Raw genomic sequence first — 14,674 nt, forward strand, 5'->3', positions numbered from 1 at the left:
AGAAAGAAAGATTAAGAAACAACACTCAGCTTCAAACAGCCAAGCTAAAAACCAACAACCAAGCCAGCAATCTGGGAGTTGTCATGGACACAGACCTGAATTTTAGCAGTTGTATTAAGACAGCTGTGAAGTCAGCCTATTATCACTTAAAGGACATTTTAAGGATTAAAGGACTGATGACTCAGCAGGATTTAGAAAAAACTTGTCCATGTATTTATCTTCAATAGACTGGACTACTGTCCTCATAGTTCTCCCTAAAAAGTCCATCAGACAGCTGCGTTTAATCTCTACAAATAAACTTGCCTTGCCTATATATCTATAAATTAATCACTCTTTTTCACAGCAATACTAAAGCAGGTCATTCAGTACTTATGATTTTGATTCTAATTCTGACTGATTGCCTGTTAAAACAAATTAGTTGGATTTTAAGTAAACAGAGACCACTTTGTTTAAATGTTAAGACACAAACTGTGGAGATGACTAGAATAAACTAGTGTAACTGGACTTAATCTGAGCGAGATGCTGCTTTCGACAGTGAACTACGCACATCCTCAGTTACATAACAGCACTGAAACTTAATTAGTACCTCTTAGACGTAACAAAGTGTTTATGTAAGACCAGCGGGAAATCCTCAGGCTTAATAAAGTTAGGGCTGTACAAGGTTTTAGAAAAATACTGAGTATCTTGTGTCCTTCATGGCATTTAAATACTTCTCTAAACTTACACAGAAAACCACTTAAATGTGTTTGTAAATGCAGCGTGAACCCAGGAAATCAAATAAGAAAGGTGATGTGAATTGTTAAATGAGAGATCTGGGTCTTTGTTTTGCATATAACAGTTTCTGTACCAGTTAGAGCAAAGAAGGATTGAGTTTAAGAGAAAGAGCTCATTGTTAATGTTGGCCTATTTAAAAAGGACATTAGCAGACAGCAGGAGAAAGCCACAAGTCACATGTCCCAGAATAGCTTCTCCTCCGTTTCTAGCCTTGCCGTCTTTTCTTTTTCCCTTCCATGCTGCTTCGTTAACACCTCTAATGTGATACACACCTAAGACTTGCAGCTTGGCAGCGTGGCACAGCAGCACATGATGACTCCCTGTCCGGGCTGTAAACGATCTGAGTTCGTGTCTGACTGCCACTAATCGCCTTCTCAGGTGGGCGGTGGATGGAGTTTCCCTGGTGCTTAGCAGCTGTGTCAGTTTTTACCCACCTGTTGCTTCATGTCACAATGTCCCACAATATGTGTTTTAGTCTGTTTTATTTTCTTATTTCAACAAAAAGTACACCAATAGATGGAGTAATTGATATTAAATGTCTAATTCAGATTGTGGGTCTAATTCACATTTTTATTGACACATGCAGCAGTTAGAAAGCAATCCCTGTCCGTCTGAAGAACAGCAGATTGTTTTCCACCAGTTTCCACCTTTTTTATTATTCATTTTGATTTATAATTAATTGGATGGCTGATTAGAAACAATTCAAGTTTTATCACTAGAGTATTGCTATACAGGCTCGGCCCTGTCCTAAACTAACAGTTATTACACAATGCTTCTCTCTGATGGTGACCTTGTCTAAGGGTATCTTGAGTTTTCTCCTCAGGTAAACCGGCCTGATTAGAGAGAACCAATAAAGAGAAGGCTGGAAACCTGGAAACTTGTCACGCTCCTGTCTCCTTCCAGGCTTCTCTCACAGCAACTTGCTGTTGACTTTTGAAAATCTTTCTTGTTGGTTTTGTTTAGGTTTGTATGGAATCCCATTCCTGCCACTTGTAAATAAAAAAATGAAATGAAAAGTCAGAATTATAAGATAAGATTAGATCAGATACATACTTTAAAGGAATAAATTGACAAAAAATATGTGATTAAATTAACAACTGAGTCCAACCTTGGCATTTGCACTATCACACCATCATCCATCCACCTGTACGTCCATCCGTTCATTTTTAGAAGTTGGTCAGTGAAGGACTGCATTTTGGCTTTGTCTGTCTTGTTTAGTGGAATTTCTATTTGTGTTTTGAAGGAATTGAAAAAAAAAGGTGACTTTTTATCTCATAATTATGACTTTGAATCTCCTAATTATGAGATACTTTGTCAATATTTTTATTAATAAGTGGCAGGAATGGGCTTCCGTAGGTTTTAGTTATTGGATGAGGTTGATGCTGGTTCAGGTTGTGGCTGCTGATTTTTACTAGCCCTTAAGTTTTGTCTTCTTTAATACCATGTGGGTAGAAGTTAAGTCACTTATTTATTTATTAAAAACTCAAGGTACACTCGTATTACATGTACATGAAATGTTGGGCCAGCCTTAAAGACAGAACTTTTCAACTATAGTGTTCAACGACCACTGTCCTGCAGGTTTTAGATGTTCCCAACACACCTGATTCAAATTGAATCCAACAGATGGTCAATTTCTGTACAATGAGCAGGTTTGCATAACCATCACATTTTAATAGGAGGCTTATCACTTTTGTTTTCGTGAATTTGGTGGCAGTTGTTGGTAATTTTCATACACTTCATGCTTTATAGTCCAGCTTTCTCAATATAAGGATGGATTTCAATCTGAATGGATGAAATAACATTTAGAAATACTCTTGGAACAAGACATAAGAGCCCTGACACATCAAAATGACAAGAAAGCACCAGCGGTGATGCACGGATGCCTGTTGTATATCTCAATTTATTTGACTGCACTACAAAGGCAACATTCAACTGCCTGCTAGGGCGTCAGTCTGACATACAGCAAGTGGACACAACCAGTGCAGAGAGAAGCAGAAATTTAATCTAGGGCTGTTAAAACATCCAACATGAAGAAACATGTTGTTCAAATAGACTCAAAGACTTGCTTCAGGTACATTCGGATGCAAAGTGTTTTAAAAAACCAAGAAGAAGAAGAAGCAGCCTAGATATCTTTATTCAAGCTCTAAGGCTTACCATAACCTGGATGAATCTACACCAACATGCTGTTTGTGATTCTGTTAGGTTTTCCTTCCTGTCCTTGTTACTTGGTCTTTGTTTTGAGACTGCAACACACTGCCTTGTGTTTTGCTCCTTGACTCCATTGTTTCCCTTTGTTCTAATAGCAAGATTCTTTCTTGGGTTGTCTTTTTTGTACCTGTATATGTAGGTTTTAGCTGTAGTGCATGTATTCTAGTTCCAGGTTTGCATGTAATCTGCATTTCGTTTCACCAGTCTTTGCTGGAGCAGCATCTTCTGAATGCGGCAGATGATGACTTTTAGTTTTAAGACTGGTTCTTTGTGAATGAAGTCAGAAAAGTATTTATTTAGTTATAACTTGAGTATCTGGCTAGCTTTGCATTGAAACCACTGGAGTTAATTTTTGAGGAAAAACGTCCTTTTAACTGGAAAGAAAACTTCCAGCAGAACCAATTTAAAATATGTTTTTAAAATGAACATTTTTTAAACTGGGTCCCAAAATGAATTAATGCTATCATTATCATTTGCTATATAAACAATATCTAAAAACATTTCTCTATAGTCAAAAAGACAAACAAGCAAAAAACTATTTAGAAGTCCATACCTTGTCCATACCAATACCTAATTTTTGTCCATGTACTTTGTGGATTAGTGAGAACAGTGTACTAGTGGAGCTACAGTAGTGGAGTAATTTATTTCTATCCTGGTAACATTTCCTGCACGATTTCATTAATAAATCATGTCCTAGAAACACCACAGTGCAGTTGATTCATATTAAAACAAAAATAAATAAAATGCAATTTCTTGTTGATAGTTACTTTAACTGTGGACCACAAAGGACTCAGCCAGAATGCATCATTTGTGTTAGAAGCTTGCAAATAAAAGCACAAAGCCAAGTAGTTATTTCAGCATAAGGACCGTGGAGTCCACAGCTCTTTGGTGGTTACATAAAGGGGGTCCTCAAGCAGTGGCACATGGTTAACCCATAAAGACCCGACCCATGAAAAAATGGTGAGAAAAGTCCTTATTTTTTTTTGTTTTTTTTTATTTTAATAAGAGGTCTTTCTTTGGCCCTTTAACAAGGGGGGATATCCAACATTTATTACCATGTGATAGTTTAAAAATATTATAATGTGGTTTTCTGCTTCTGGGTAGGGGACAGAAGACAAGTATCAGATTGTGTTCAACAGGATTTCAGCAAAGTTTATACCCTAAATTGAAGCAAAATGTCTCAGAAACTGTATGTAACATATATGTCACGTCGCGCTCTTATGGGTTAAGAATTAAGCAAATGGCTCACATTTAGCATGTCTAAATTTCAACTCAGTTTCTTTTTTTTGTTTTGTTTTTTTTTCTTTTTCTTTTATTAAAACCCTAGTAAGTCTAAAACGGAGCAACAAACATCCAAAGTCTGCCACACTTTATTAACCACATCCTAAAATTGAAGACTCTCACAAGGTTATACAAGTCGCCTGAACATGCAAATGCTTGCAAGCCATAAACATAGAGATCTTTGCCCTGTCTCCCTTCCACCACATTACATGAACTTCAGCTAGCTGTTTTTACAGACGTTATCGGGATATGTCCAAACCCCAGACTTTAAGCATTGATTGGTAATAACCTCACATTTGGTCATTCCTCTCCTGTCTTGTTTTAAACTGTAACTCCACCCCCTACTTTTTGTGTAACTGCACTCACTGCCACATTTGACAAATGCCTGGAACTGTAAGGGTTGGGGTGGGAGGTGTGAGGTGATCAGGGAGCAGAGAGTGGGCAGGTCAGGATACACAGAAATAAATGATTGACAGTAGAGACGGGATTTATGGCTCTTTGAAGGGAGCCGAATCTTGAGAAGCCATTCCTTTCAAAGAGCCATTCAAATTCACAATATTTAAGAATGACAAACAATCAAAACATGTACCTATATAAAATCTACTACACAAGACTAAATACTTATAGGAAAAATATAGATACAAAAATATAGATAAAAAAGGATAAACCTGAGCAGTCAGTACAAATTCTAGTAAATGTTTTGGATAGAACTCACAGTATTTCTTTCCAAACAATACTCTCTGCCCATAGATGCTTCACATGAATGAAGCATGTCAGACATCAGACTTCTATGATGTAATGTGTTATGTTATTTTCATTTTACTCAGCTGTGTATATGTGCGTGTGTGCGACTGAAAGATTTCATTTAGTGTTTTTTTTCTTATGTAATTCAACTTTAATGTATGTAAAAGCTTTTTTTATTTTGTTGTTTTTTTTAAATATGCATGAACTGAGATATGTATAAATGTTTATAATCATGTAAAGAACTTTGTGTTGCCTGTGGCATGAAAAGCGCTTTATAAATAAAGTTTGATTTGATTTGATTTGATGAAGGCAGTGTCAAAAATTTGTATATAAAAAGAATGGCTCACAAATGAACGGCTCACAGCTGTGAATCGGTTCCCATCGTTCATTTAAAAGAGTCGTTCTAAAGAATCAATTCGTTCATGAGCATCCCATCTCTAATTGACAGACAGCAGCTCAGATCACTAGCAAGATGGAAAGCGAGATTCACAAAGCACCTACGCCACAGAGCGGTCTTTGAGGTGGAAGACTTTTCCCCTACTGAATCTCCTCAACTACACATGAACAAGGTGGTTCTGAACCATATGAGTCTGAGCCGTTAGCGCTGTTACGCTGGCCTGTCAGCAGCTTCAGCAGCTCTGGAAAGCTGTGGAGACTCATGGGAGGTTGTGGCAGCTGCAGGAAGTGCTGCTGTAAGTTGCCACTGCTACGATTTGAGCTGCTGTGTGTCAGCAGATGAGGATCAGCAGGTAAAGAGTAAAGTCCGGTGTTACTTTTACACCCCCCAAAAGCACAAATCCATCCCATTCCAGGAATATTTAATCAGAAACTCTGTGGAAAAAAATCTGAAACTAGCAAATCTATACCACCATTCATTTGCGTTGGTGTGCATGGTTTTTTATGCCTGCAAGGCGAGGACCCGCCTATCTGCATCTGGAGGGAAGGGACTGTGAGGTTTTTAAAATTTTTCTTGTGAGGTAGAGAAGCACCAGTACAGCTCTCACGAAAAACAAAACCTGATTTTACCCTGTAGAGGGCATTATGACCCTGTTTTTACCCACAAAATCCTGATTTTAAATATATGAAAAAATTACTCATTTTATCAACAGTATGTGGTTTTCATCACAATTAAGTAACACTGTGTTGTTTACAGCTCTAAAAACACATTTTTGGATGCACTAACCCTTTAACTTTCTTACATCTTCAACGTGCCTTTTTATTTTCTGTTTGTCATCAAACATTGTGAATATGTTATATTCAGTGCTCCTTTTGAGTGAGCTCATTTGGTTCAGCTGCTGCTATTTGCACATTAAATGAAACAAAGAATATCAGATTAAAGAATAAATAATGTAAAATTATCAGTTATTCCAAAACAACCATTTTAAGGGATGTAAATCATATTTTTTATCGCCTTAAAATTCTGCTATACATTGTGTCTTATGTTGTCAATGACCTAAAGACAACATTATCTAATCTTCCTGCTAACTCAGGGGGCAAAAGTTTAGCCATGTTAATGCTATTTAGTGCACCTGCTAGCCTGGCTTCCTCTCAGCCTCTCAGTTTTTCCACTTCCTGGTATAAAACATAACTTTAGCAAACAAGCCATAAATAGAACGAGCCAGACAAAAATATGACATCCCAACACATGCACAGATAAATGGAATTAGCAAATGTTTAGCTTTTATTATAGCTTCTTCAAAGTCTTGTGGGGCAGATATATAGGTGGGAAAGCCCATAGAATAAAAGAGGCTTTACTGCATGTAAACACGTGACAGGTTGTAAAGCAGATTTCTAATTGGTTTAGTGTTTCTTGCAAGAATGCAGTTTCCTTCTGTAACTTACAAATGAGACGATAATGACATCATGTAAAATCTGAATGGAAAACCTAAGTGTTTTTTTTGACACAACTGTCATTACATGTGCTGCATAGGTTCAGGCAATTGATGATGATGATCTCAAATACAGATTTATGTCAGACTGAGTATTTTCAGTTCATGTGAAATATGTGAGAACCGTTTAATGATATTAAATAAACTAAAAACACAGTATTTAGGTCAAAAGCTTTGCTGCACCCAACTTAATTAATCTTGCAGCTAACGAGCTGAGTCTGGAGCGCTCCATCGTGTAAAGCAGACTGTTCCTTGTGGCTGAGGATTACTGGGAGCATGAAAGCATGGCTCTCTCCCAGTGCTCATTTAACACACCTCAGAGAGAGCTGTGTCTGTTTTAATTATGTATGAGTGTCTCTTGATATCTGCAAAAACAATTAAATGTGCATTTTAAGTCAAAGCAGTATTTTTGTCTGACATGACTAAATATTTGTTGCAATGTTTTATATCTGTACACAGCATGTGTGTTATATGTCCTTTTGAGTTTATCATGCATCAGTGTGTGCAGGATAAAACTTATTTGATTATTGAGTATACATTATTCACCTGCTTTATTTATTGTATTGAGATTCACTGTAGGTTTAATGAATCTAAATAAATCTTAGCACTGGCTGCATAAACTTACAAAACTAAGGGCTATTTTTTTATTTAGGGTTGGAATAATGTACGCATTCGAGAACGAGAAAACAAATTCTGCTATCTATCAAAATATTTACAATAATTATTCATTGGACAGTCTACACTGGAATAATAATCTAAATAAAAAATCCAGAAATAGTAGCAATGTGCCTTTACATGGCATAAACATGTGAAAGCCTGACCATTTAAAATAAAACAGGAAGTGACTAAAAAGGAACCCCACACATGTCCTGTTTTATGAATGAGATCCATTTATCGCACATTTCTTAGAAGTGGCAGGATTACACGTTTACTGCTGTGATTCTCAGATCTATTCCTGTAAAGCATTAGCAGCTCAAACTAGGAAGTGTAATCAGTGTGTTAAATAACAATCCAGTTACACTGCACAATGATTCACCTGAGTTTATCTGTTTTTGTCTTTTGTTTTTCCTGAAAGAGGAAAGCGGTAGATGTTGTGAGAGGGTTTGTTTGGAGACAAGTCGCTAGTCAGGTTGTGTAACTATGTGTAATATAGAAGCTTGATTAAGCAGCAACTGAGAGCAAAATGGAAGTATAAAACCTATATATACACACACACACACACACACACACATATATATATATATATATATATATATATATATATATATATTGTACAAAACATTGGGTCTCAGCTATGGAAGCCGAGAGTGGCCATTACTGAAAAAAGTGGGCATCGACAGTTATGAGATAACAAATTAACTATCCCTTTATCTCAACATAAGAAGGATGTTTACCTCTGATATTATCTTATAGTCTTGTAGCTCAATATAATGTGCACGAACAAGGACAGAGGGATGTAAACAAGATCAATGACGTAGCAAGCTAAAAGTCTAGAGTTTCCAGTGTCACAAATCTGGCTCTATTTTAACCCGCTAATCTCTATGGTAACCGATGTGGGACTCACAAACTGCTCTGAAGCAGTTTATGAATGAAGCAACATTTAGATGTCTTAAGACAGAGCTAATGAATCTCAAATGTCCAAAATTACAAACACACTGAAAGTGCAGATTCATTTTAAATAACAAAGCTAACTGATCAATGTTGAAAATCAACAGGCTTTTTTATGTTTCATTTTGCAAACATAAAAAAAAAAGAAACAAAAACAAACTTCCTTTGTTTTCATTGGGGTAATGTTAAGCAAAGGAAACATGGTAAGAGTAAAATGAGAACAAGGTCAGTGGAATTATTTTAATGGTACAAATTTGTAAATTAATGCAGGTTTGTCTATTAATAAGTTAATAATTCTACCATCTCTCCTTGGGCTTGCTTTTGTCTTTGACACTGACACTGAAAGGTTTTATAATGTCATGTATTGGAGTTTAATTGGTAGCGTCAGCTCATATTAAAAAGCAGTTAATCCCCCAATTGTCAGCCAACCATCAACTCAACTGCTCAGTATCTACAGATTCATGTGGAAATGAAATCACACAGATAAAACGACAAAAATTCTCAATCCACATGTAAAACCAAACAAAAATCTTATCTATGTACTTATCCCGAAGATCCATTATTTCCAACAAAAGTAGCAAAAACAAGTGTTGTTTTTTCTCAGAAATATTAATCAACAAATTCTGTTTTTATTGATTTCTCTCTTTTTTATTTAAAGTGGAAAAGTGAAAAATGGTATTTCTGCTTTTTCCAATTTAAATAGGAAAATGAACTGCCTGAATGTACGTGGACCAGTTTGCTCAGTGAATACCCTGTGGGTTCATTTAGTGCATAGCTGAAGTGTTAAGAGACCTTAGAATCACAGCAAATACCCTCTAAATTATTCATCAAGTGCTTTGACAGTAGACGGTAGGAATGAAAAGACTCACTGACCCTGGTGCAACTACCAGACTCTCTCTCAGTCACGTCACACAACATGTATGTTTGCTGAACCCTTGCTGGACATTCTCACCATGAGAATATAGTTATAACAATATTGTGAGGTGACTAAAACATTTTACCTGTTTGTGTTATCTGTGTTTTATCTGTTAATGGATATTCAGCACTTTGCTGCAGGTGTTGCATTGACACTTTGCCTGTTGAATAAAGGAAAAGGGAAGCAGCCCAGACTGTACCACAAAGGCTATTTTGGAGACCTTGCCTGATTGGTCCGGATTAAAACTTCTCTAATGTTGTTCAAGCAGAGGTCTAAAACATGCAGACAACACGTGCAAAGAAAAGCTTTCTAAAAATCTGTAAGTACCTAAATGACTGTTGTCTCAGGGCCTCAGATTTCTGAGTTAAAATTTTAGACATCATTCGTATTCTCACATACGTGGCAAAAAGAAAAGGTCATCTCTGCGGACATCAATCAACATTTAATGTTTTAAAAACATATTAGAGGTCATGTGTGCACAAAATATTGCACCATATTTCAGTTTCTAAAGGGAAAAAAAGAGTACTCATGAGAAATTCAAATGAAAGGAAAACATGTACCTGTAGAAGAAGCTGCCAGACATGTTTATCTGCTTAACTAATCTCCAGATGTGAGGCTGGTTGATTTCCATGTCTTTATATAAAAGTATGGAAATTAGATTAGCCAGGCTTCAGCTTTTAATTTAGCAGAGTTTTTTTTATGTAATTATGTACATCTCCTGAATGGAAAAACCTGTGCTTTGATGACAGATCCTACCACAGATCTAATGAGCCAGTGAATCGGACCGTTTCTTCACAGATTACAGCATAATGCTGCCAGCAGGATGAACATGTATGAACACAATAAATGATGTGTACAGATAAAGAGAGGACATAAAAGCAGATGCCATTACAGCTGAAGTTGATGAGCCACAGCAGAGGTTGTTGAAAGAATAATGAGTGCATTCAAGGTGCATTAAATTGGTCAGTTTTGAAAAAGTGCATCATCATATTTTTAAAGGCTGAGAATATGAATCATGACATGGTGGCTCAGGAACTCACACCCATCTATCGCTTTAAGAACCACATCCATGCTCATTACACCACCTCAAGTTACGCAAGATGTTAGTTTAACCACTAACCATTTATTGTGGGACACAGGTTAATGTACATGTCAGAAGAAGTGCAAAGTTCAGGGAAGTTATGGTACAAGTAAGGAAATCTTAAAACACATTTTTCTAAAAAGAAACCAACAGATTTATGTTACCAAAGCAGTTTCTCCTCTATAACACCATAATGTATACCAACCCTACTCTGACCTGAATCCCAAACATCCTCTCCACCCTATACACACACCAGAAATGCCATCATTATTCCTTGTGCTTTATTAGTTGTGACATTTCCTGTCTGGAGCAGATGGCAGGCTTCAGATTAAGATCCATGAGACATAGAGGGATTTCACATGCATCCACACAGCCCTTAAAGACATCAGCCTTTCTCGCTCCCTTACCTTCCAAGTTTGGTCCTGGGTAGATCAAATCCAAGCATTGTCCCAGTATAAAGCAAAGAAATGTAAAAAGACACATATGTACAAAAAAAGAAAAAAAAAAAAAAGTCAGGTATATACAGGAGTTTAGTCAGCTTAGTGTCATTCAGACCATCGTGCTCTTCTTCTCCCTGAAGTCCGAGTGTGATGGCTCATGGTAGGTGGTGATCATATTGGCTGTCTCCCACCGTCCCAGTGGAGCTGATGAGCTCTGCATCACCACCAGTCTGATCGGGGACTGAGTCGGTTGCGGGTCCGGAGCGTACTCCTTTGTGGGATCTTTGCCCCGGCAGTCATACATTATACAGGATATCAAGAAGACTAAGAGCAAAATAACGTAGCTGGCAATGAGGATGCAAAGGTTCAGCGTGACAGGGTCAATCTCCTGGTAGTTTTCCAGAAAACCCATGGTGCCACCTTCATGCTGGGCGGCCCGGAGGCCTTTTAGAACCAGCAGCTTTTAGGAAGCAAAGGCAGGAAGGTCTTGATGGCTGCCACTCGCTGAGAAACGGTGAACAAGCCTGGTGACTGCAGGGCTTTCTCTCTCTATCCTCTTCAATCTGCCCTCTCCACTGCTCACCCCCACCCTGCCTCATCTCTGTCTCCCACCTCACTGTTTCAGATGAGCGCCTTGGATATGTGGCTTTGTGGTAAAAATACTTTAATCCACCCCTCTAACCTGGAATTTCAGCGATCAATGGCTCCCTTTAATAACTTAAGCTTCACTTGTAACTCAACAACAGTGACAGATTCTGTGTTATATCATCATCATCATTGTTCTCCAGCAAGTAAACATTTAGTTTCTGATGTAGTGCACGCTGGTGTGTTTGTGTGCTGTAATCTTAATCTTGATTGTGAGTGGGGATTGACAGAGGAAGCCATCTGGCTAAATAGAGGCTGGAGAGCGGCACTAAACAGCTACTCAGAAAATGCTTACATGGAAGCTGAATCCACCCCTCCTGAAATGTGTCACCTCAGATGATTTTTTAGAACATGTAATCCAGTCAGATTACAGCACCCATTGTTCTTGTGTATATCAGGTGGCTTGATGTGGGTTTTGAGGGAATCAGAGAGGATTATCATGGTGGAGTAGAAACTCTAGTGTATAACATGGCATGTATACAGGTGCATACAAGTTTATGTGGAGCTAGGCCTTTTTATCATGATATGTCCATGTTTCAGGAAGTTTTTTGAGTAATAAACAGCAGAGGGCAGCAATAAGCAGCATCTGAACAAGCAAATCTGGAGGTCGAACTTTGATTTAGACCAGGAATGCCCAAGTCTGGTCCTCAAGATCTGTTATCCTGTAACTTTTAAGTGATCCCTTCTCCAACACCCCTGGATTAAATTAATGGCTCATTAAAAGGCCTCTGCAGAGCTGAATGACATGAGGATGAGGGAGTTAGCTATTTGGTTCAAGTGTGTTGGAGAAGGGCTTCATCTTAAAGTTGCAGGGCGGCAGCTCTCGAGGACTGGACTTGGGTACCCCTGCTGATTCATCTGATAATTATTATTAGAATTACTATCACAAATAGAAAGGCAAAATAAATAGATAAACAGCACAAAAAAAAACAATAAAATACTATTACTGCCACTATTACTATTACTAGCACTACTACTACTACTACTACTACTACTACTAATAATAATAATAATAATAATAATAATAATAACAATCACCATCATATAATAATAACAAATATAATGAATAAATAAATAATCATGTATTTTGTCACTGGTCTGCACCGCCAACTACCATCTAGGGAGATGTGGCCAGAGCCCATCAACAAGGAGAGATGCAGGGCCCAAAACACCCCAAACACTTGGGCCACTCAAACCATCCATCCAGACAACCCACCACCAGAATGCCAACTCTAACCTTCTGGGTGGAAGTCAGCAGATGGCCAGGCCTGAGTGATGCTCAGACCTCTGCCATCCTCGTGCTGAGGCTCAACTCAGGCCAACAGTCACACACACCACGCTTGCCCTGTCCTATGTGTGATTCTATATGTTTTTAGATGTTTCAGTTCCAGATTCTTGTGACTGAATGTTTTGTAGCTCCGTTTTGATGTGCAAGTTGTAATGTGTAAATAAACTGTGGCAAGAACTTTTTCAGCTTGTTCACAGTATGACTTCTAAAAGGATAGTTCACTAGATGTAATTGTTGTATATTTCTGCACTAAAACAAAGGGAAAATTCAGAGTTTCTATTATTTATGGGTTATTATTTTACTGATCCAGCCCACTTGAGATTAAATTGCAGTGTATGTGGCCCCCTGACCTAAAATTAGTTTAATGCCTCTCTTTTAGAGAGTACAGACTTGAATCCTGTCTAAAATCTTTTGACTTAACTTAAACATAGTTGATGCTGTCTGTGATGTGATGAGAATAAAGTCTTCCAACCTCAAAGTCCTGGAGATGGGTGCTATCTTTACCCTTTAATGTCTAACGCAGCGTATTTAATACATGCAGTTTCTGAGACCTTTTGCATCACAATGTGGTAAGAACTTTGCTCAATCTGATACTGATTTTAGCTTTTTAATAAAAACAAAAAAAAGAATGCAAAAATCATAATAAAGAAATTAAAAAACTCCTTTATAATCATCATCAGCTGATGAAGTATGAATTATAACTTTATTTGTGCTCTTGCAGGAAAATATATTATTATGTCCCTTACAGTTTACATTTTTCTTCATGAAACATAAACTCTTACAAGTCTCAGCAGCTGGATGAGAGAAGAGAACAAACATGCCATCATGTTGGATTTTCCACCAACAAAAAAAAATATATAAACAAGGGGAGCATGAAATCAGCTGCTAATCTGCTCCAGCCCTGCTGCAGAACAAATGCAGTCAGTCCTGGCTCTTGGTGTGAACTGTGAGGGTGAACAGCAGATGCACATCTGCACACCATGACCTCACTCTTCTCTTGACGTTCAGGCCTGTAATCCTTCTATATGTTCAGGAAACTGATGTCAGTGGCGAAAGGCTTGACCTTACTTCCACTTGGCTTTCCCGGCTCCTCAGGATGGGAACTAAGGAATCATCTGTCTCTGAACAACAATGACCTCTGTGCGTCACTGATCCTGGTGCAGAGGTTTGCATCTGGAAAAAGTCAAAGCGCCCTGGAATCAGGGAGGACATCGGCTACAGTTGTGTCATTTCCACATCTCTCAATATTTTCATTGCATGACACAGTGTGCACAGGAAAAATTAGGATATTCAAGAAGCTCTTTATATTACAAAAATATAGATATCAGGAGATTTCAGTCTCATTGATGAGGCAGTAAATTCTGACGTTTACTTCCAATTTCTATTTGGAAGTCTTTATTATCCATGATGCACGCGTCAGAGCACCTCTTGATTTTGGTTCAGCTTAAACTACAGGGCAGATTAAATTTTAAAAGATATATCTATAGATTTATGACCTGACGTTCAGGTACAAACCACATACTGATAATAAAAAGATCCTGACTGTGTTTTATGCTCTCAGTAACCAACCTTTAGAGCTTAACCTGGACATGCTTCACAAGGATCTTTATGCAATCGTTGATCCTTCTGACTTACATAAATTAAAATCTATGCAGTAAGCTATAGAGCGATATGGTTTGTAGAGCAGATAAATGTCCTGATGTGCTCATGTGGCTTAAGAACTGAAACCTAATCCCTCACATTGATGTAAAAGTACATTGATGTAATGTGGATGGTATTTTAGAGGCTGTTTCCAGCAGT

The sequence above is a fragment of the Melanotaenia boesemani genome, chromosome 2 (assembly GCF_017639745.1).
Source record: "Melanotaenia boesemani isolate fMelBoe1 chromosome 2, fMelBoe1.pri, whole genome shotgun sequence".
NCBI classification, from domain to species: domain Eukaryota; kingdom Metazoa; phylum Chordata; class Actinopteri; order Atheriniformes; family Melanotaeniidae; genus Melanotaenia; species Melanotaenia boesemani.